Raw genomic sequence first — 22,916 nt, 5'->3', positions numbered from 1 at the left:
ATTACAGAAAGGCCTGGGGTAAGATAGGACTTCTTAGTGAAAGTGTTGACATAGAGTCCTTGGGGATAGCAGAAAGGAAAAGAGAACGGACATCTATCGAGCACCTCCAGTGTGCCAGCCAGTGTTCATGGAGCCTTCACAACCAATGCCGTTGACCCCTCACCACAGTCCCAAGAAGAGGGTATGGTTGTTATCCCTATTATGCAGATAGGAAATGGGAAGCCCAGAGAAGTAAAGAAATTTGTCCAGGATAACACAGCTAGTGAGTGACTCAGAGAAATTCAAACCAGTCTGGCTCCAGGGACGAGAGGTGAATGGGAAGAATCCATTCTTGGTCAGGAGACAGGGAAGTGGGTGTTCTCTGGTATTTGAGGAGGGGAAGAGAGCCCTTGTGTGTAAACTGAGGCAGGGCTTCTGTGCTGAGGGGGTGGTCTTGGGCTGAAGATGGGAGGCATGCTCCTGCGTGGTCCAGAAGTGGCCAGAGCTCAGATGCTGTTTGTTGAATGTTGCTGCATGCTATGCTCCATGTTTAGCTTTACAAGCATCCCTCACAGCAGTGTCAGGAGAAAGGGATGTGAAAAGTCGGACCTTACAGATAGGCAAACAGTCTCAGAGAGGTAAAGCTGTTTAGTAGAGGTCACACAGCTAATGAGGAGCAGAATCTGGGTTTGAATACTTGTCTGCCTGATTCCAAAGCCTATGCTGTTTTACAAAACAAACTAAATGCTGCCTTTTATAGTGCAAGGGAGTAAATCAACAGACAAAAAAAGAGTGGACAGTAAAAGGGCTCTCCAAATCACTTGGGTGTCGTCCCCTCAACCCTCCTCACATTCGGTCGTGCTCCAGCCCACCTTTCCCAGGCCCTGTCCCTACCACGGACAAGAGGGTCCCTTTCTGTGTGCCCAGATCCCTGGGAATCTGTGAAGGCAAGATGAGATTCCCGGGGCTGGTTTAAACATTTCAGAAAGCTGAAGACTACATACTTGCCTACGTGAGGAAGACACAAGAAAACTCACATGGAAATTGCCTTTGTTGAGGGTAGGCTTTCTTCCGGGCAGGGTAGGAGGAAGTCTGTGCAACAGTTAAACAGACGTGTGTGTGGCAGTTTGCTTTTGACAAGTCACTTCGCTGACCTAAGCCTCAGTTTCCCTGTCTGTGAAGTGGGGATAATAGTAGCACTTACTGCAGGGGCTGCTTTGGAGATTATCTAAGTCGAGAGCATGGCCCAGTGCCTGACACACAGTGAGGAGACAATTAAGCATGTCCCTCTGTATGTGTGAGAGTGATTCTGGCCAGCTCTATCTGATCAGAAGAGCTGATGGCCCATTATTTTTGTCTTTGATGAATAAAATGTAGCACATGGTCATTGCTTTACCAGAGATGGTGGGCTACAGTGGAGAAAACATGGAATTTAAGGCCAGCAGACTAAATCTGAGTACCAGCCATGCTTCTCTCTGGCTGTGTCACCTCGGGCAGTTCAGTCCACCCTGCAGAGCCTTGCTGTCCCCTTCAAGGGGGGTCTTGCTGCCCAGCTACAAGGAATGTGACCAGCAGGTAGCCTCTAGTTGTCAACTCTTGCAGGGTTGGCTTTAGCTGGACAGAACCCCCTTGCCGAGGCCATGCCCTTCCTGGGACAGTCTCATCGAGTGAGCAAGTGAGGCGAGGGTATGGAGGTCCCACTGCTTCTGCTGGCCCAGGATGCTCTGATGGTCAGGATGGCACTGGCTCTCTATCAGCTAAGGCCTCCTCAAGCTTTAATCAGACCTCCATTTCTCCCTCTGCCCAACCCTGCTTTCTCCTCCCTTTGCAGGTATTGATCCCTAATAAAATCTTGTACCCCTGACTCCATCTGGGCATCTACTTTTGGAGACCCCAGCCTCCCCCATTTGGTGCCAGGACTGGTCTGAGAAGGCAGGTGATGGAGGGACTTTTAGAGCTAGATCACTGCTTTTTCCTCTTCCTCCTTCCCCTCCTCCTTCATCTCTTCTTCCCCCCTCCCCTCCTCTTCTTCCTTGCATCTGTGAGATGACAATATGCTTTTTCCTCCTTCTTTTTCTTCCCTAAGTATGGTGAGTTACATTGCTGTTAAGTGTAAAACCAACCTTGGGTTCCTGGGAGAACTCCGCTTGGTCACGATCCTTTTACGTATTGTAGATATCATTTACTAAGCTTCGTGTTTTTGCATGTATGTTCATGGAAGATACGTATCCAGAGTTTTGTTTTTCTTTTCCTTGTAATGTCTTTGGTTTTGCTCTCAGGTTAATGCTGGCCTCATAGAATTTGTTGAGAAGAAGTTTGTTCTCCTCTTTGATTTTCCAGAAGAGTTGATATAGAATTGATATTATCTTTATTAAGTGTTTCATAGAATTCACCAATAAAGCCACCTGAGCCTTGAGTTTTTCTTTGTGGGAAGGATTTTAACTACAAAGATAAGTTCCTCACTAGATATAAGGTTATTTAGGATATATATTTATTCTGGAGTGAGCTTTGGTAATTCGTATCTTTCGAGGAATTTACCAATTCACTTAAATTGTTGAATTTATTGTTATATATTTATATGTAAGATTCCATATTAATCTTTACTGTCTGTAGGGTCTGTAGTCATGATCTGTCTTTTAGTCCTGATATTGGTAATTTTTGTCATTTTTTTTCCTCCTGTTTAGTCTGGCTAGTGGTTTTTCAATTTAAAAATTAAAAAAAAAATCAGATTTGCTTTCCTTGTTGCTTTTTTGTTTCAATTTCATTGATCTTTAAAATTCTTTCTCTTTATTTTCTTCTGCTTATTTTAGGTTTAAGTTGGTATTCTTAGTTAGAATAAGTTTGAATAGAATAATAAGTTAGGAACCTAGGTCATTGGTTTGAAACTCGTCTTCTTGTCTACTGTAAGCATGTATATTACTATACATTTCCCTCTAAGCACAGTTTTAGCTGCATCCCACAAATACTAATGTGTTGTGTTTTTATTTTCATTTGATTAAATATATTTTGTAATTCCCCTTCTACTGTCTTCTTTGATCCATAAGTTAATTAGGGGTATATTGTTTAGTTTCCTATATTTGAGGACTTTCCAGATCTTTCTATTACTGATATCTAACTTAATTTCATTGTAGTTTAAGAACATAATTTTTGTTGTTTTAAGTCCTTTTAAATGTATTTATTTTTATGTTGATCCTGCATCTAGTGACCTTGACAATTTCACTTATTAATTCTAATTGTTTTCTTTGCCCTGGAGATTGTGAACCAGACAGTGGACATCCTTATCTTGTTCCCAACCATAGGAGGAAAGAGTACAGTATTTCATCATTAACCATGGTGTTAGCTGTGGATATCTTGTACATACTCATTATATAGTTAAAGAAGTTCCCTTCTATTCCTAGTGCTAAGAAGTTTTTATATAAGTAGGTATTAATTTTATCAAATATTCTTAATGAAAGTTTTGAGATATGATTTTCCATTAATATGGTAAAATATATTGAATGATATTTGAGTATTAAACCATGCTGGTATTTTTCAAATAAACTTCACTCAATCATGATATATTACCCTTTTTAAAAAATATCCCTGTATTCAACTTGCTAATGTTTTTGTGTAGTATTTTTGCATCTCTACTCATGAATGAGACTGGCCAATAATGTTCTTTTCTTGTAATATCCTTGTTTGGTTTTGGTACCAGGGTTATGTTGGCCTCAAAATAAAATGTTGAAAAATGTCCCCTGTTTATTTTGGGGACAAGAATATGTAAAATTGTTATTTTTTTTAATGTGTAGAAAGAGTTGTTAGTCTTTTTTTTTTTTTAAAGAATATAGAACTGTTCAGATTTACTTGTTTTCATTTTGGCAAGTTGTGTTTTTCAAAGAAAGATGACATAAAAATTCCCCCTTTAGTAGCATGGACATCCAGTCCATGTGAAATTTCGTGAAGCATGGAGTATTGGTTTTAGTTTATCAACACACCCACTGGCCAATCACAAGACCAGGAAGGTTGTCCTAACGCTTGAGGAGAAAAATTTATGGCAGTATGTGACAGCACTGTACACGTTGCTAAGTACATGTATGAAGATGGTTGTTGGTTTTTATCACGGTGGGAACATATTTTGGAATGCCTGATGCACTCTTTGGCTAAGCCTATCTGCTGTGCTAAGATCAGTAGGAAAATATAGGTTGTCAGGAGTCTCCCAGCATGCAAGGAAAACTGTGATACATGTTTGCATCACAGGTTAACAGTCGCCAGGAGCTGAGCTCCTTTTGAGAGGTGCAGATGCCTCACTGGAAATCACTCCCTTTGGTCAGCAGCTCCCTGGAAGCTGGGACCAGGAAAAATAGTGCACAAGTCAGAAAGCAGAATTCTCCAGAATCTGAATATGGGCTGGAGGTAACAGCAAGGTCAGGGTGAGGACCTGGTAGGGTCATGAACCCCTGAGCTACAGTCACCTCCTTACTGAGGGGGCTCGCCCCAGCCCATCTTAGGGGGCAGGGCCGTCCTGGGCTCCAGGGTCACCAAGTGAGCCTTCTCTGGCTGGAGTGGGGCATATGTCAGGACAGTAATTTACCCACCTGCTCGTCTTGGGTCACCACTGAGGTATCAGAGCCCTGGTGACTTCTAGCCTGAGAGATACAAGCCTCCCCCCCACCCCCACCCTTTCTCCATCTCATTCCCTTTTCTTCCTCAATTCGTGTTTTCTCTCTTTTCTCACCTTCCCTGCTTTCTCTCTCCTCCCTTCTCCCCTCCCCTCTCTCCACCTTACCCTCCCTCACACCTGCCTTCTCCTCCTCCGTAAACTTTAAGACACATTTCTCCCACTCCTCCCTCCCTACCGCCTTTCTTGTCAGACAGGAGCCTTGGAGGTGGTTGCCAGGATACTAGACTAAAACAGCGACAGAAATGCAAACCAGGACTTGTTTGAGTAGAAATAAGAAGGAAACACAAATTCAGATCAATAGATGTCAAGGCACTGATCTGCCAGGTACAGCCAGCCTTTCTGATCTGGGAAGGAAGGACCAGCAGCTCTTTAAGGGAACTTAATGACCATGGTTCTCCCCTTGGGACAGAGAAGGGGATTGTAGCTGTACTTCTGCTGCTGTGCCAAGAAATCAGGAAAGAAGAAATAAATTGGGAGAGTCACTACCCAGCATTAAAGGGAAAAAGGCAAATGTCCTTCCAGAGCCAGGGATTCCACTTCAAAATCGATTCACAAACATGTGATAAAGATATCAGAGGCCTGTGACTTTGAACCTTTGGAGCGTTTGGTACTCACGTTCCCTCGTCATTTGTAGCCTGAGACAAACAATAGACCAAGAAATCATTGTAAAATCAAACTCACTGCCTTTGCCAAGGAGCCATGCAAAGACACAGGCCGGCAGTTATGGAGATGGCCACTAGGGGCGGTAGTGATTTCTGCAGATTTTCAGCAATGGACCAACTTCTCTCCCTCTCTCTCTCTCTCTCTCTCTCTCTCTCTCTCTCTCTCTCTATCTCTATCTCTCTCATTCTCTCTCATTCTCTCTCTCTCCCCCTCTCTCCCTCTCTCTCCCTCCTTCCCCCTCCCCCTTCTCTCACAGAGACAACACAGAGTCTAGGTCTTTATCAGAACAATAAAAATATTATTCAACTGCGATAAAATGTAAGAAGATCTTCTTACTACATTTAGAATAAGATAGGGAAAATTACAAATATCTAGATCCAAGTTGTGTCTTTTTCTCATATTAAGCTTCAGTCGGTTTCCAGGTTTCCAGTGTTGAGGTTGGTCCTTGATGTGACATTAGGAAGACACAATGGCTTTCTGAGCCTCCTGGGTCCCCAGCTCAACATCTTGCTTTTCTGTGTGGGGACTTCAAATTGATTATTTTAAAAGCCTCTAAACTATTCATTTGCTCTTTCAGACAGAATGAAGTAATTGCCCTTTTGAAACTCTTTCTGCTTGAGAATTTCCTATGCTAACTATATCTCTGGCTTCATTCCCCCACTCCCATTCAAAGACAAGAACTTTTCTTTCCACTTGAGGGCAAAACTGAATTCTTTTTTTTTTTAATTGAAGTATAGTTGAGTTACAGTGTGTTAATTTCTGGTGTACAGTGTAGTGATTCAGTTATACATATATATTCTTTTTATATTCTTCTTGATTATAGGTTATTAAGCTATTGAATATAGTCTCTGTGCTATATAGTAGGACCTTGTTGTTTATTTATTTGTTTATCGTGGTTTGTATCTGCTATTCCCAAACTCCAGTTTATCTCTTCCCCACTTACTCCCCTGGCAACTGTAAGTTTGTTTTCTATATCTGTGAATCTGTTTCTGTTTTGTAAATAAGTTCATCTGTATCATTTTTTTAGATTCCATATATAAGTGATATCATATGATATTTGTCTTTCTCTGTCTGACTTACTTCACTGAGTATGATAATCTCTAGGTCCATCCGTGTTGCTGCAAATGGCATTATGGCTGAGTCGTATTCCATCGTGTGTATTATATACACCACAGCTTCTTTATCCAGTCATCTGTTGATGGACATTTAGGTTGCATCCATGTCTTGGCTATTGTACATAGTGCTGCTATGAACATTGAGGTGCATGTATCTTTTCGAATTAGAGTTTTCTCCGGATATATGCCCCAAAGCTGAATTCTTGTATGCCATAATCCAAGAAAGGTTTTTTAAATCCTGGGTTCATATACCTGATTTCCTCACGCCAAATCCTGTGTGATTCTTCTAATTTTTTAATCAGGAGAGGGATCCCAGGCATTTAAATCCTTTCCTCTACCTTCCTCCCACTTTTCAAGTTCAGGATCACCATAGTGGAATACAAAAATAAATTACTTATTAAAACTCTATTAGGCCCCTGTCCCTCAGGCCTGACATTTTGCATTTTTCTTCCTCTGACTGTTTAAAAGCTCATTTTCAAAACATTTGAATAAATGAGTTTTTAACCACAGCTTGAATAGTGAGTCTTCTTACAGGATTACAGGTTCTTGAGAACAGAATTGCTTAGAAGCCGATGGACAGTGCCAAAGGGCTCCTCTTCTGAGCCAGCTCATTTATTTGCCTGGGACAGTGAATGCTCTAATCACAACATATTTGGTTTCCTTTGTGATACTGGAATTCCTTGAGTGTCCTTGGACACGTTCCAACCCCCCAAATATTAGTCATGCTGCTTGGTGCTCAAACAAATCCTGAAGTCGACACTCTAGAACACATCCTTTCCTATTTGCATGGAAATTAGATTTTTAAAACTTGAAAATGAAAACAAGTTTCATAGCCCGTGTCCACAAAGTGCCTCTCCCTCAGTCAGTGGACTGTAAACTTTGCTTCCAGGCTGTGGTTTTCAGTTCCATCAGCTTGAGGAGCTGAGCTGGAGCGCTTCCCTGTCGGTGGGGAACTTCTTCCTTGGTGCCAGCTTTGCTGTCTTTGGCTTTGCTTGGATCTGAACTGAAGCACCTCCATGTCTTTTACTTTGGTGCTTTTATTATATAGTAAAAAATTAAACCAACATTGATCTCAAGTCTGTAGATACCACATTGATTTTTTAAAATCAGAAGGTAGAAAAAAGCCCTCACCGTCTTTGGCAATGGATAGAAAAACTCATTGTCTCCAGGGTGGGCGCTAAGAAGATCATATCTCACAAGTCTGTCCTGTCTTATTAACTATTGAACATTTGGTTGATCAACTAATAGGTACCAGATGCTGAGGTTGGGGAGAAAAATATGATAGTGCTCTCGCTAGTGGGGAGAGAGACAGATGTGAAGAGATTTGAATAGAGAGCAAGTCCTGATACAATAAAAGCAGAGAATAAATGAGGTCTAGGAGGATGTAGGTGACTTGTTGAGGAAGTGAGGGAAGGCTTCCTGGAAGAGGTGGCATTTGAGAAGCACCTTGAATAAGGAGCAGTGTCCCCGCTGGAAGTCAAGCATACAGCATGTGGAAAGGGAGTTTGGGTCAGATTTATGAAGGTCTCCAAAGGCCTGGCCAAGAATTCCAGCCTCCAGCCTCCTCATGTGCATTTGGAAGCGTTTACTGATTGGTTGGTTTATTCAGCTGTCTGAGTGGTTGGTCTCTGGATGCCAGTGGTGCCAGTGGTGTGCTGGGATCTTCCGTCGGCTCCTTCAGACCCACTAGGTACCTTTCTCTGTGCTGCCCTGGAGGCTGACCTGGACAGACTGCATGAGTGGGCACCCATGCCCTCTGGGTGCTGGTTAGAGGTGGCAAATTAGAGGCAACAGCAAGAGACCGGAGGGTGAAGGGAGAGAGGGGTAAGGTTATTTATCACCCAGTCCCCTGCCTGTGGGGTCGCAGTGCTGAACCTCCCAGGCCACAGCTGCTGTCCGTCTGCCGTCTCCAGAGAGCTCCCAGGTCAAGGAAACTGCTCCCTCTCCTTGGCCTCAGGCCTCGGCTGGCACTGACGCCCCGCTGGTACTCGTCCTGGGCACCACATCATCTTTGTTGCTCTCCTTACACTCTGCCCACACCTTTCTAAGTAGTCCTTTCATTAAGCTGCCCTCAGTTGCCCAGCTTGGTGTGGGTGCTGTCTGACTCCTCCCAGGACCATGACTCCTAAAAATGGCAAATGAGGTCCCAGCTCCCATGCAGCTTATCATCCAGTCCTCTTGAACTTGTGTAAGTGGGAGAATGGCTGGACTGCATATTTATGTTTTTGAAAGATCACCTGGATGGCAGTGAGAAGAGAGATTGCAGTAGAGGAGAGGACCATGAGGAAAGGGGCTGTTGCTGTTGTCCTGGCCACAGGAGCAGGTGGCCCACCTCAGGGAGGGACAGACAGGGAGTGCCGGGGACGAAAGAGGGAGAAGGAAGAGTCAAGGGTGTGCTCACGTCCTGGCTGGGGCAACTGGGTGGATGTTCCAACCCTGAGCTGGGGAACCCAGGAGAAAGTGTTGATTGGCAAGGAGAAAAAAAATGAAGACTTGGGCTTTGAACATATTAAATGTATCTTGCCAGTGGGACATTACAGGGAGATGTGTCCAGCTGGCTCTTGGAATTGTGGGATTGAGTTTGTGGGAGAGGTCAGGGTGGGATATACGGATCTGGGTGTCCTTGCAGTTGAGGGGTAGATAAAAGCCAAGAAGGAACATGTTGAGTGAGCACACAGTAGGCCTGCAAGGGGCCTGTGGGGCTGCGGTACGTACAGAGCAGCTCAGCACTGACACAGGTGCCTGAAACCCCCCACCCCTCATCTCAGCCAGGGCGCAGTTGGGGCCTTACACCACCCCCGCGTCTGGCAGTGCCATCGGATCTGTCCTTGCTGCCTCTGGTTTGCCAGGAATCCCAGGCTCTTCATTCTGCTGAAGGCGGAGCTGGGTAAGGAAGAGGCAAGATATTTAATGTGAGTCTGAATGAACTCCAGATGAATTTTGAAAATGGGATTAAAAAATAAAATCCCTGGTATGCTTTGCTAACGTGGCTGACGTCACCCAGCTGATATTTGACGGCCTTGCGGTCGGAGCTGACGTCCACTCCCCGCTGCCCCCCTCGCCCTGTCCCAGCGCTAAAGGAGCAAAGAACAGGGTGGGGCTGCCAGGACAGGCCAAGGGGAAGGGCAGGGGGCAGCCGGATGGGAGGTGGAAGGGTGAGGCCCTCCCTCTGCCTTTGTGCCGTGATGTCTTCAAATAAATGAATGAATCATTCAAGAAAAGCAATCAGTAAATCGACAAGAAAGAAGTGCCCAGGGGTAGTTAACCAGGTGCAGCCCAGGAGCCCTGGGCTTTATGTATAATCCCATTCCACCTCCGAGCAGCCCTTGACGGTGCATCTATGAACCCCCAGGGTGCAGACCAGGAGCGTCACTGGCCCTAAGTCACAGTCTACGTCACAGAGCTGGTGCAGACCTGCCCCAACCAGCTCTGGAGGCACAGTTATGTCCACTGCCCCCTGTGCCCAGCTTCCTGAGGAGATTAAAAACAGACAGGACCCTGCAACCCCTCTACCAGTCTTACGGTCTGGCTCACAAGACGAGACCGTAGAAAAGTGATAGGCCATCCAAGCTAGTAGGCCTACTTGCCATGTGGATGGAACTCTTGGACTCTCCTCTCAGGGGGCACCCATGACTGCCTGGTGGGGCTGGGCTTCACAGAGGAGCCCATGGGGAGGTGGCCTGGGGCTCTGCTCTCAGACGCCGCCCTGAGACTTGTGCAGTTGTCTTGAATCTCACCCCCCAGCTCAGTCCCTCAACCTTGCAGCTGACGTCCCCGTCTGTGCTGGCTGCAACCATGGACTCCTTTCCCTTCTGACTCTGGTGCCTGTCATGGTGCTGCAGCTGGCTCACTGCCTCCTGGATCTGATTCTGGGTGGTGATAAGAGGCAGAAATCCTGGGCGGGTACTGATCAAGTATAAGAGGAAGGAGCACCCATGGGGAACAGAGAGCCAGAAGCACTGAACACGGGCCTTTTACACACAGAGTGAAAAGACTTGCCACCTTGGACACTCTCAGTAATGGCTTTGGCATTCTGGTCTGTACCGTTCTCTCCTTCCTGAAAATCCGTGTGCACGCTCAGCCCGACTCACTGACACCGCCTGTAAGAACGCATCAGCATGCACCTCATCAGCCACAGTGCACACAAAACACAGAGAGCGGAGGGGTTTAAGTTACAGTCATACAGCTCTGAGCAGAGGAAGTACGGGTGAATGGAGCAAAGACGTGGAAAAGAAAGAGGAGCGAGGGAGAAGAGACAGGCAGGGGGGGCAGGGGCCTGGGTGAAGCACAGCATGGATGGAGTGCTGGTCCTTGCAGGGTGGGAGTTTCTGGTCCATCCTACATTGTGCTAAAGATGGCACAGAGGAGGTGGCACCTGCTGGCCGCTTAATTGAGTGATGGCACCCGGAAAACATAAAATGGACAGTTCATGCTTGGAGGAGACTAGAGAACATGGGAGGCGCTGAGAAATGCCACAGCACGCCTGATAGGGCTTGGCTTTTGTCAGTTTCAGAAGATCCTAGTGTTGGCTCTTCACCCTTAGTTCTTCCGGGGGAAGCTCCTTGGGGCCAGGTTCAAGTTTGTGCTTTTTGCCACAAGTATCGTCTTCTCTTTGGAGACATCCCTGCAGCAGGGATGGCCACCTTGGTTTTAGGAAAATGTAGGCTGTTGGGAGAGCTTGCTTACTCCAACCGATGCATTTTCCAGACTGGGGACTTGTGGTCCTATTAGGGTCAGGGGCTGTCTGTGGCCTCTGCCACCCCCAGCCTTTGCTCAGCTGTAGTCCTGATTCTCTTGAACTTAGAGACTCAGCTCATGCTGCCTTCCTTAGTCAGTCCGGGCCCACGGCAGTGTGTACAGGGGAGGGAGGCGTTAGGAGGTCCCCACCCCGGCACGATGAAGCTGCTCTTCATCTAAGATGGGCGTCCGAGGGCAGCACCCCCAGTATCAGGTGAAGGACCCTTGTTTCTCACACCCACCCCTTCTCTGTGGGCTCATCTATAAATACAAAGACAGCAAGTTGATTTAACTTCATTTGGCAACTCTCATTGAGAAGGACTGAGAGACCTCCAGGGACCACTCTGTGATGGATTACTTACATCTGCCAGAGACACAGTCTGCAGAGGGGTGGCCTACAGGCCACGGATTTGGCATCCCACTTAAGCCACATCCATTGCCTGTTAGACTCCAAGCATCACCGCAGCCTGAGTTCACCTGCCCCACCGACAAAGGTGGCCCCCTCTGACACAGATGCCTGCTGTACCCAGCCCCAAGTGTGGTCTGCCCACTGTCCCCTGCTGACCACCCACCTGGTCCCTCCCTTATGGCTGGGTTACTTTGCTCAGTCTCTACTTCTGCCTGAGCCCAGCTTCCTGCTTGAGAGGAGTAAATCAGCAGATGTCCACAGAGCATTTGGCAGTGTCCACGCATAGTAGCTACTCCATAAGGTACTAATACATGTATTATATCACAGCTGTCTGTCTTCCTTAATAAATGATAACTGAGTGTCTACTACATTCAGGTGTTTTCTGTAGTTTATCCCACTTAATCCTCCTGACCTGGAAGGAAGGTACTACTATCATAGTTTCCATTTTACAGATAAGGAAACTGAGGCTAAAGAGATGAAATCGCCTGTTCAGGGTCAGATAACATGTGATCTATGAACCTTTGGATGTTTGATCCAAAGCTCTGTCTCTTTTTAGTGTTTGCCGTGCGGGCTCTCTCCAAGTGGAACCCCCACCCCCACCCCGGTCAGAGTTTTTCCCTCTCAGCCCCCTACACACAGGCTAAGGAGCTTCAGTACTGACACTGCTGGCTGTCAGCCTGCATTTCTCTACAGAACGTTGAGATGCCTCCTGGGTGTCCTTGTGCTGTTCTGGTAGGACAAAGTCATGGGCTCGTGCCCAGCAACCCTTTCTACTCCCTCAAACTCCCCAGTGTGTCCTGCTGATGGTGGAGCCTCGAGACAGTGGCTGGGGTGCCACAGGCATCCTCCATGCCTTCATCCTCCAACTTCCCTCCCTCACATCTCAGAGTCATACCTGGCCCTTTGCTGCCTGCATGCAGCCACAGTTTCATGCCAATTTCTAAGCCAGTCCTAGCCAAGGCGAGAAATATACCAGCTGCCCTGGTACCAATATCTAGACCTTCCCCATAATTCTGAGCCCCAGGATAATCCCTGGGGGGCAGATGCTGTCGGTTCCCTTCTGGTACCCCGTCTGTGTGCTGATGGCCCCACTGTGGGGAACTGGTAGATAAAACCCCTGCTGGGATAGCACTGAGGCACGTTCTACATGTGCCCCAGATGTCCCCAGCAGAACTGAGCTCTGGTTGCCTACGGTGGGGCATGTGCTTAATAACAGCTTTTGCCTCCCTCGTGCCCCACCTCCCTTACTGAAATTTCCTAGAATAACCTTCTAAACATACTGTTTGTGGTTGAACACTTGCCTCAAATCTGTTTCTGGGAAAACCAAACCAAGACACCCTCCACACCATTCCTAGAGTCTCCTGGCTGCCCCCCAGCTCAGGGACCAGCTTCCCAGAAGACGTGCTGAGTCAGCCGCCTCTCCCTGCACTTCCTTTCTCACTTGTACCCACACCACCTTCAGGCCAGGGCTCTGGCTCTCAGCAGCATCCTGCCTATTGAGGCCTTAAATGTTGAGCATCTTCTGGGTTCCCTCCATTCTGCTCCATCTGTCCCAATGGCGGCCATCTCCAGTGTCAACTAAGACCCTTGAATCTGCTCATACCATGTGGCCGGTACAGCCACAATTTCAGAGTCAAATCCTCACCCTTTCTCTCAGATGGGCCCTGCATAGTGCCCAGGGCAGAGGCACGACTGCTCGGTGGAAGGACAAATTTAGGAGACAGAGAGACCTAAGCTCAGATCTCAGCACTGCCATTTAAAATTTCTCTACTTAAGCAAGTTCATCTTCTGAGGTTCAGCATGTTTATCCTGAAATGACAGGTGCAGAGAAGGCTAACTGTCCTCCATGGTTAGTGCTTCCTCCTCTGTAGTGCAGAGCTGGAGTGGCTGCCCCACCAGAGACAGCATTTCGCAGGGCTCCTTGCACTTAGATGATGAGTTCTCACCAATGGAATGTGAGTGGAAGGGATGTGTGTCACTTCCAGGCCAGTGTGGTTAAGAAGCAGCTGTATTTTCTCTACTGTCTCTTTCAACTTCCTCCTAGATGCAGACATCTCAGCTTGGATCCCTGAATCATTATGTGGAACAAAGCTGCCTTCCCACGAGGAACACCAGCATTGGAGCATGTGAGCAAAAAAATATTTGTTAAGCTACTGAATTATGGGGTTCATTTGTTACAGCAGCTGGCATTGCACTAACCAATACATGATCATATCTCCATGTTGTAATGACCTAAAGACAGAATGCAGAGAACCTCTACTGTAATGAGCACTTACTCTGTGCTGGGCACTGTCCTTTACATGCGTGGTCTTATTGAATCCTCAGAACAGCCAGGTTATCCACATCTTGTCACCAGAGAAACCCTAGAACAGAGAGGTGAATTGACACAGCCAAGGTCACACAGCTAGGAAATACTAGCTCTGACTCTAACGCTGTTTCTTAACCATCTGGCTAAGCTGCCTCCATCCAGTGCCTGCCTCAGAGGAATGCTTCCTAAATGGGCACCATCTTTGTTAATCAGGCCAAGCAAAGTTTGGCCAGGGCCCCTGCCACCTGGAGGGAGGCTTTGTGTAAATGGGACAAAGCACCGCCCCTCTAGTGGGGGACACAAGGCTGGGCTTGCAGCCTTACCAGAGCCCTCCTGGGACACAGCCTCACCCCGAACACTGACTCCCCAGAGTCACCGCTCCCCAGAGGTGCCCAGCATGATTCCTCAATGGGACCCCTGGCATGTGAGGAGCCTGAAAGAAAACCAATGTCCCAGGTTTCCTGAGGTGAAGTTGTCCCCTCAGAGCCCTTCCCTGCAGCCATCAGTCCCCGGGAGACCCAGCGAGTGGCTTCCCCATTCCCCCTCCCCTTGCAGAGACCTCCTTAGGCCCCCGGGGACCGTGTCTCGGCCATTGGCCTCAGCCCAGCCTCCAGCGGGACTGTTTCTGGCCAGGCGGGTAATAGATTTCTGTCTCCTTTTTGAGGGCCTTTTGTGTGCCCTCAAACCCAGAGCCAAATGCTCCCCCTCCAAAAGAAAAAAAAAAAGGCGTGTTTCCAGCCCCCGTGTGAGGACACTTGCAGGGCAAGGTTTTATTTATGTTAATTGCCCACCCCTCTTCCCGGCCCTGGTCTCACAAAGCTCCCTTGTGGGACACCAGTGAAGCATCTAATGTGTGGTATATATCGAGGCAAGGGTGCTGCCCTGTGTTTCCTGGCTTGTGATTTATGAGGTGGGGCTGGGCTCGCCTCCCTCCTTCCCACCCCGACCCTGCCTTGTCCAGAAGATACAGCCTAGAATTCTCTCTGATGGGGGTCCGGGATCTGGCGCCCTGCCACGCCAATCCAGGAACTTACTGAACATCTGTTGGCCCCTGTTTCCACTTTATAACGGGGAAACTGAGGCACAGTTAGATAGCGTGATGTGGGCGCCAATTAGCAGAGCTTGGGCCAGCAGACATTGTCTTAACCAGGCCCGGTGTTTCCCACACCTCTACTCGGGGAGTTCTCTGGGAGCTGTGTAAAGATCCTGATTGAGTTATGTTTGGGGCCTGTGGTCCTTGAAGATCAACTTTAAAAGGCATCAGATTGTTGCTCGGGGATCACGTTGAAACATACAAAATCCCAGCCGACCTGAACCTGGATGCTGTCTTTGAGTCTTCAAAGAGTGGGGCCTGGGTGTCTTGCTTTCAACGAGGTCTGAGAAACTCCCAAATATGAAAGCCAAAAGGGACTATGAAATTCATATCATCCAGATTTCCAATTTTCCAGATGAGGAGATTGAGGCTTAGAGAGATGGGATCTTGGCCAAGGTGACACATCAGGGTGGTTGGGTCTCCTTCCGAGTACCAGAGGGGAGAGGATGTGGGGGTCCTAGGTACCTGGAGGAGGTAGGAGGGAGCAGAAAGAGCACTTCATCAGCTTGGATGCAGATGGACTCGAAGACCCCAGACCCCTGGGAGACGGGAGCTGGTGCCTGATCCCAGGCATTTCAGTCTCTGAAAACCCTTTCCCACTTTCTCCAGGTGGGGCAGAGTCCTGCTCTCCGGCTTGGTCAGTACTCGGCATCCACAGAGTTCTTTTGAAGGTTGTCTCAGGCCTCTGGGCAAGGGGACTGGGCTGTTTCAGAGGAAAAAGCCACAGCCTCCCTTCAACTGTGTAGACATAGCCTTGGTCTGCCTTTCCTCATGACCCATCCCAACAGCCTGGGGACCCCTGGGGCACCCGGTCTCTGAGCCCCCGCGCAGACTGCTTTGATGGTGGCTGCATGTGTATTTGTGTGCATTAAACAGGAACAAACCATTGGAAGGGAAACAATTTACAATTAATGAAAGATGGTGTTTGATTTAGAATTTCCTTTCAAGTTTCAGAACTTTTGGTCCAATGTGAGCAGGCAGCTGTGACCTGACAGAGTAATGCTGGACTCAGAGCCAGACATCCAGGGGCTCACATCCCAGTCTGGCACATGGCCATGTGGTCCTGGGAATGCCATCCACCCTCCCCGGGCCTTGGCTTCCTTGTCTGTAAAATGTGGGTCACCATCTTGCTGTCACAGGTAGTTGGGAGCATGACATGAGATGCTGTGGGTCAAAGGTTTAGCACACCCTGGGTGCTGGGTAAATGATCGTTAAATATGAGACTTAAAGGCGGACACGCAAACAATTTGCAGAGTGAGCCCTCTCACCCATCCACACAGAGATTCTGCAGACTGAGCACAGTCTTTTTGTAGAGGCGTACTTTAGCAGACGTGGTTGTTCTTTCATTGTTGCCTAAAGGGGCAGGAATGTAGTTAGGTAAATATTTTCCAGGAAATAGATTTCTCTTAATGCTCTTTCTGGCCTCAGACATCTGTGAAAATGGAAGAAATGAACATAGAAATACCTTCTTGAAGGTTTTCCCCTTAATTTTTACTAAAATATTATAGGCTTACAGAAAAATGCACAGATCATACATGACTAGCTCCACAGATTTCTCTGACTAATGACATCCATGAAGCCAGCACCAGGTCAAAAATCTGCCAGAACCAGAGCCAGCATCCCAGAAACCCCTGTTGCATCCTTCCCAGTTACTTCCCTTCCTCAGCAAGCATCAGCCCTCTCCTGAGTCCTGCTTTGGAACTTTGTAAGAACACAATCCTAGATTATATAGTGTTTGTGTCTGGCTTCTTTCCTTCAGTGTTAGGTTGGTGAGATCCATCCAAACACTTTCAGCATGCATCCATCCCCGATCCTTGCAAACCCTTGTACTGTCTGGCATTTTAGCCGTTCTGGTGGGTGTGTAGAGGTGTCTTGTTAATTTGCCTTTCCATGTTCAGAAATGGGGTTGCGCCTCCTTACATATACTTGTTTGCCATTTGTACATTATCTCTGTAAAGCACCTAGTCAAGTCTCTTACCCAGGTGTCTAGCAGGCTAGCTGTCATCTTATTGGTTTGCAGGAGCTCTTTACATATTTTGGATACTCTCTAGGTTTTTAGGGCTATAGAAGACTTCCCACCTCTCACCCAGACGTTTCATCTTGAGTACTTTGAGACCTCTGGACTTGATGAAACCCATCAAAGTATGAGCATTGAAGAGATGTACCCCTCCCAGCTTGATGCCGCCACATTCCCCTTCAGAGTGCAGGATGCTCCTCTGCACATAGAGAAGCTAGAGACCTGAGTCTGGCCCATCTCACCTCCACCTCCCTCTGTGCCTCTTTTTCACTTTTTGGTACTCACCACCTAGGTTCCCTTCCCACAGGGCTTGTGTTCAGCTGGCAAGAAACAAATCACTGTTAGGGTGGTCTTTTGACCAGGAGGCTCTATTTCCTTCAGTTGATAGATGGAGGAGGGTAGAGGGGGTGGACCTTGCACAGTGGCTAGGGTTTTCCCAACACCTGTCACTGTGCCTGAGATTCCACCATTAAAGCTTTTCCACCATTTAACCCACAAAGACAGCAGCTAGTTACAACATGAGGAGACTATTTCAGGGTTATAGCAGGAGGTTAAGGTGCCCCAGCAGATACCAGCTGAATACCAGCCATGCTCGTTGCTGAGCCCTGAGCAGGTGTGTGGTGCCAGGCTTATTCTTGTCTTAGCCTCACCCTGGCCTGGTTCTGGAAGGAACAGGCCCAGGTGACTCCTGCAGCTCACTTCCACCCCATAACACTACCCGTTACATCCTCAGACCTGATGCCCATCACACATCTCTGTTCTAAAGTCAGCAGGCTCACTATCCCACTCTGCTACGCTCTATCACAGGGTACTGCGGGAGGCCAGAAGGAATAACACTTCAATGGAGGAATGACAGGCATCATGACAGGTGACTGAGGAAGATGTTCTCACAGGGGGTCCAACCTAGGGGATCCAGATGCCTTAAGTGAACCAGTGAAAGGATGAGCTCCATGCTGTTCTTGGACATCTTTCCAGAGGGTGGATATACATTACTCTCTGTTGCCTAATTGTCCCCAGAGCAGGAAGCTGAAAGGTCTTGTGGAAGTTATTGCCTTGACATTTTGACTGAGCTATTTACCCTCCAGGTGGGTGACCCAGAGCCCATGTGTGTTGGGCAGAGACCAAAAATAACATCCACTGGTTTTAAAGCCACGTCCCCCAAAGCGTTTCCTTCTGCACATCTAAGTTACGAAAGGATATTTTTAAAAGGTTAGGCATCTCCTCCAGCAAAGGCATTTTGTTGTCTTGCTTGAGCAAAAATGTCCTTAAAAAGCTTCCAATTGACCCTGCAAGCCTGAGCAGAAGAAAGGTTTCATCTACAAAGGTCTACATGAGGGTAAGACTTGAAACACTTTTAAATCAATTTTTAAATGAAATATGTGCTCAAGAGAAAAAATTCAAACAATACTGGAAATCTGAATACTCAGCCTAATTTTTAGCACTTTATGGCAAGAACAAACATATGACCAGCACAATTTCCATGGGTGCATCAGTCAGCATTAGCTAAGTTATGTTGTGGTAACAAGTAGCCCAAAGATCTCAGCAGCTTATAATCACCAAGGTTTATGTCTTTCTTAAACTGCTTATGCCCTGGGAACTGGGTCTGTGTCATCTCTTTTTCACTCCAGGACCCGGGCTGACAGAGCAGCCCCTATCTGAGATGTTGCTCTCACAGTAAAAGGAAAAGAGAGAACTCCGTGGCACCAGGCAATGGCTCTTCAGCCTTCTGCCTATAAGGGGGTTGTGTCACTTCCACTCATGTTTCACTGGCCAGAGCAAGTCACATGGCCAAGCCAGAGGTCTGTGGAGAGAGATCAAGTATTTTGACTGATCACAGGCAAAGGTCGTAATGATCATCTTCTGCTTCTGTAGAACCTTTGCCCTGTATAACGCTCTGTCCCCAGCACATCGGGAAGCGTGTTCCGCAGAAGGCTGTTTTACTGATGTCAGTAGGTGTTGGGAGACAAAAGGGTTCCATGGCTAAATGAGTCTGGGAAGCAGTGGGTTAAACGGGGGTCTTCCCCACAGGGACCCTCAGAACCTGCAGTAGAATGTGAATTGTTGGTTTTAAAGGAGAGTCATTTGGGCCTACTGCCTGCTCCCTCCTGGCCAGGGTTCCTAGCTTTGGCTGCACGTCAGAATCACCTGGGAAGCTTTAGAAGAAATCCTAATGCCCAGGCCACACCCTAAACCATTGACCTAAGCATCTCTCAGGGTAAGATCCATTGTGGGTGCTTCTTAAAGCTCCCATGGTGATTGCAAAGTCGGCCAAGTTCGGGGACCACTCCCGAGGTATAACAGATCTGGGAACTGGCCTTCCATCAGCTTGATCCAGTAGCCATCACTCAAGAGGGGCTAGCATTGGTTGGTAGCAATTTCTTGCATCTGTGGAGCAGACAAGCTCTAAGCAGAACATTCAGGATGGTCCAGAGGGACCAGAGGAATCCGACAACCCCAAAGAGCCTGGTAATTTAATGCTGTGATGCTGACAGACGCCTTCTACCATATAAGTGGTAGCGCAGGTGACTTGGTCTCCCTGGGGGGCACGTAGCAGTGCCAGAGGCCCAAGCGCCCACTGGGGACATGCTGGAGCATCACCAGATTTGTCTCTGAATTCACACAAAACAGGTCCGTTTCTATGGCCTTTGCCTTCAAGGAAACTTTGAACTCTTTAATGACATCAGTGGCAATTTGGGTCAAATCTCAATCCATCCTGTTGGGACCCCTGCATGGTCCCAGATTTACTGGATCATAGGTAATAAGACGCCTTTCCCTAGTGTTCCATGGACCCCCTTAACTCCATAGAATAAGCTTGTCCAAAAGTGTGTAGGAGAGTGGAGGAGCCCACTGAAGGAGGCACTCTTCTCCTCTTGAACAGTGTCCTCTTGGTATTCCTCTCTGGCAGGAAGGATGAGGTGTTCGCCCCCAGGGGGATGCTAGTGACTAAATGCCCCCTGGTTTGAATGACCTTTTGGCTGAGCCCTGCTCTTGTTGAACAAGGGAGTATTAAAGATGCCTCAGCTCCCCACTGGGCTGCTCTCCCCAGTGCATGCAGAAACCCCAGGGCCAGTGGGAAGACAGAGAATGAATCTCTGAAGCATTTTGTGCTCAGATTCCTCTCATCAGGAGTCTTTAGAAGTGAGTCTGGACAGAGTGAGGAAGGGGTGAGTGTAGAAACTGCCGCAGCTGGATTCTGCCTCAGGTTCCACCGGGATGTGCCCCGTGGTGGGGCAGCTGAGTGTGTAACAGTTGGATCCCTCAGTAACTCACGGTGCCTGGGCTGCAGGGTCAGGGTCAGGGTCACAACCATGCACATCCCCCCGCCAGTCATCATGTGCACACTGTGGTCAGGAAGTCACCCGCTGCTCCGTCTCTCTAGCCACCTGGAGGTCCCCAAGTCCAGGCTGGGGCTGGCTCAGCGGTGCGTCCCTTGATCCAGCACAGTGCCTGGCACATAGTAGATGCTTAATAATGACAACACAGTGCAAAAGCATCTCTAATCTCCAAGGACCCCTAGTGAACTCAAGGCTTCAGTTGCCATGTCTGTTTTGTAGGGCTCAACTCAGATAAACTCCAGGGGGGCAGGATGAGCTTTTAGATTCCTTTGACGTCCACATGAGACCCATCAGTGCAGGTTTAAAGATTAACAGCTTTACTGTGGCTGCAGAGGAAATAGAAAATTAAGGCCTATGTTTTGGGTTACAAAATGGAATTGGGTCCCTTTATGCCTCTCTGTGGAAGAGAGAAACATTTCCATCATCTCAATTTATAAAAAGCAATCGTAAGGCCAAGAAGAGATAAGTGGCATAATTTCAGAAACCCTCAATTTGGACTGTTTCTTAAATCCTCCAAGTCTGAAATTGCTGCACATGAACTTTTCTGCAAGCATTGCGTTTCCTGGGCCGGCTGTTTCTCAGAGAGATAATCGGGCAGGTTGAGGGGGCTGTAGTCTAGGGGGCTGGGACAGGGACAAGGACAGGAAGGCAAGAGTGGGAGCTGAGTGTGGTGGCAACTGTGAATGGCAGGCTAGGATAGAAAGCGTCTCCTAGGCCAAGATTTTAATATATGAGGATTATGTGGAGCCATCTTAAAAATATATCTGTCCTGTACCTTTCTCCCTCCCCAGCAAGATTCTTGTTCAGTAGCTGTGGGGTAGGGAGCTAGTCAGCAAGTGAATTTCGCAGGCAAGTGACATCGTAGTGTAGAAGCCCAGCCACCTGGGTTTCCCAGCACTGTCATCTGTGTCCTGCTGTAGCCTCTCACTGTGACCCCTTTAGCACACACCCGCCTGACTTCTACCTGCTGTCTCTGCATCCCTTTCTTGAGGGCTCTCTTGCCCCAGAGCCACTCTGCCCTCACCACCAGCAGGCCAGAAGTGCCAGGGGAAAAGACATCTCCAGGGAGTGGCCCTGAACCAGTGCTGATAGGAGGGGGGTATAAATACCCCAGCTCCGTCATCCACCGGGCAGGAGAGCTTGTCTCCCAGAGGGTCTTGGCAGGCCTGAGCTCCAGTTGCCCATGGGGGTCACTTGCTTGATGATACACCCTCTGTTGGCTTTCTTCCCTGTCTCACTTCCTGCTCCCCAGCTGTGTTTCTGGGGATCACCTCCTAGTAAACTACTTGCCCTCAAACCCTTGTCTCAGGCTCTGCTTCTGGGAAGAACCCAAACCACACAGTCAGTGGAAGCTGTATGACCTCTGGCAAGTGGCCTGAACCCTCAGAGCCCAAGTTTCCTCACCTGTGAACTGGGCATAATGTTACCTGAGCCACAGGGCAGGTGTCACAAACAGGAGGCCTGGGGACTAGATGTGGCCTCCAAGTAGGTTTTATCTGGTCTCCAGGTGGTTTTAAAGTCATTTATTACCGAGTTCGTGCCATGCATTCCAGAGAAAATGTGTGATGTTCATATAAGGCACAAGGAATCATGTAAGAAACATCCATGTACCCACCTCCTAGCTTGAGAAACAGACCAACCCCAAACCTGCTGACCTCCTGCCCACTTCCGCCTCCCCCAGTCTGTGCTCCCAGCCCCCAAGGCGTCACAACTCTGATGAATTTTGTGCTTCTCATCCCCATGCTTTATACACAGTTTTACTTTAGGTGTAATTAACATACTGTTTAGTTTTGCATTTTTTTACGAACTGGGAAATTTCACATCAAAATCCAAATTTCCAACTCCCTGTAAGAACAATCAGAAGATCCAGCCAGGCTGGACCCACATTCCCTGAGTTGTTGGGGACCTACCAGGGGATGCAGAAACCCGTGAGGACCCACAGTTCCTGCAGCCCCTGCTGTCCGCTCCCTGGACTGCACATTCTTTCGTTTACCTGCCTGTTGTTCCCTGTGGACATCTGAGCTGGTGAATTCTCATTGTGAGAACCTTTCCATTGGGAGAACCCATGGGACGCCTTCTGCAGAGAGCCTGGCACAGAGCAGTGCTAAATGAAGTTGTGTCTTATCACTGTCAGTATCAAGACATCCTAGGAGTCAGCCGGGACCAGCTTCCTTGTCTTGAGGCTGATGAGGTGACGCTGATGAGGCCAAGGGCACCTGTGTGGACAGAAGTGGGATCAGGACTCCACCCAGCACTGCGGCGTGGGCAGGAGTGTCTGCAAATTCCCTGGGCCTCAAACTCGGGGTTGGGGGGTGGGCCAGGCTGACCTCCCCCTAGCCTCAGGTGTGCACCAGCAGACGTGCTGTGCCAACCCCAGCCCGGGCCCACCTGCCTGGGTTTGAAACAGCCCTCACTTTGAAACCAGAGGCATGGACAGGTCAGGGAGACCTGGGACCAACGGTTCGCATCTCAGCCTCCGAGATGAGTGGGAAAGGGATGCACCAGAGCCCTGCCTCTGGGAGCAGGTCTGCACACTTGCGGGCATGGAGGTGGGCGCTGGGGCCTGTGAATCATCGCCAGCGGATGGAGCTTTGTTTGCC

General features: G+C 48.2%; 1 long non-coding RNA gene across 1 annotated transcript in view; it reads left to right on the top strand.

Moving 5' to 3' along the window:
- Positions 1–22,916, top strand: part of LOC140686821 (uncharacterized) — a 57,415-nt gene that overhangs the window by 15,578 nt on the left and 18,921 nt on the right. Inside the window, exon 3 of the long non-coding RNA XR_012060791.1 lies at positions 13,608–13,689. This is a non-coding gene — a long non-coding RNA (uncharacterized lncRNA). The remainder of the gene's footprint in view (positions 1–13,607; positions 13,690–22,916) is intronic.

Source organism: Vicugna pacos, chromosome 17, assembly GCF_048564905.1.
Source record: "Vicugna pacos chromosome 17, VicPac4, whole genome shotgun sequence".
Classification (NCBI taxonomy): Eukaryota; Metazoa; Chordata; class Mammalia; order Artiodactyla; family Camelidae; genus Vicugna; species Vicugna pacos.
Note: the sequence above shows the minus strand (reverse complement) of the source record. Positions and strands in the feature narration are given on the sequence as shown.